The following is a 922-nucleotide window of genomic DNA, read 5'->3' on the forward strand; positions in this document are numbered from 1 at the left end:
CTGCTAGACTTCGTAGCTTAGCGGGGGATGCCCCTTTCTCTTCCCTGCAAACCCTTTCTCACAGAAGAGACGTTGCGAGCCTGTATTTGCTTTATCGTTATTTCCATGGCAGATGCTCGTCTGAGATTCAATCTATGCCCCCCCCCCCACCTCGCCAAACTTTCACGAAAAAACACTCGTCTAGCCAAAACTACTATCAATAATTTCCCACACTCTTTATCTGTGCCTAAACCTAAATGTAGATTCCATGAACAAAGCTTCTTTCTTAGAACTGCATGCCCATGGAACTCTCTTCCGTTGGCCTGCTTTCCAGCTGACTACAATCTGATTTAATCTTGGCCTTTTGGCCAAGATCAAAGTGTAGTATCTGTTCCGCCAGATGCTGCAAGCTTTGACTAGCTATGACTGGCAAAGACCAGATGTGGGGGCAGCCCCACATGCCTGACCTTTAACCAGCTCCCATTTCCCACCTCTCGGGAGCTGGTCCCCTTTTTCCCTTCCCCCTCCCTTCACTCCTCACATTAAAAATCGGCCTTGTGCCTAATTTGCTCGGTGGGGGAGCAAATAAATACCATCTGTTCTTCAGATGCGGCACTTCCATTTCTCGTTCTCTTTCAGTGGGGGAGAAATCCTTCACGACTGATACAATTTTTATTCTTGTACCTTTTCTCCACGTTAAAAAACGACCCTGGTGTCTAACTCTGTCCCGTGGGGAGGCATTGTTAATAGGTACAATCTGATTGTTTTAAAAAAAAGTTCTTGATGAACCGTCCCAAAAAGATAGAAATAGTCTTGTGACGTATGTCTACAAATCCTCCGTTTGGGTTTGTATTACTGTACACATAGATTCGAAAAAGTTGTCAAAAAACAAATATAGAACAAATAAATGTTATCAAAGGCAAGATAAGTTACTTTTCTACCT

The 922-nt window shown here is 43.8% G+C and overlaps 1 pseudogene; it reads left to right on the forward strand.

Annotated features, from left to right (window-relative positions):
• Nucleotides 1–327: 327 nt before the first annotated feature.
• LOC145288385 (U2 spliceosomal RNA) lies at nucleotides 328–492 on the forward strand (annotated as a pseudogene).
• The last annotated feature ends 430 nt before the right edge of the window (nucleotides 493–922 follow it).

This window comes from Euprymna scolopes, chromosome 11 (assembly GCF_053919585.1).
Source record: "Euprymna scolopes isolate OS-2025 chromosome 11, ASM5391958v1, whole genome shotgun sequence".
In the NCBI taxonomy this organism is placed as follows: Eukaryota; Metazoa; Mollusca; class Cephalopoda; order Sepiida; family Sepiolidae; genus Euprymna; species Euprymna scolopes.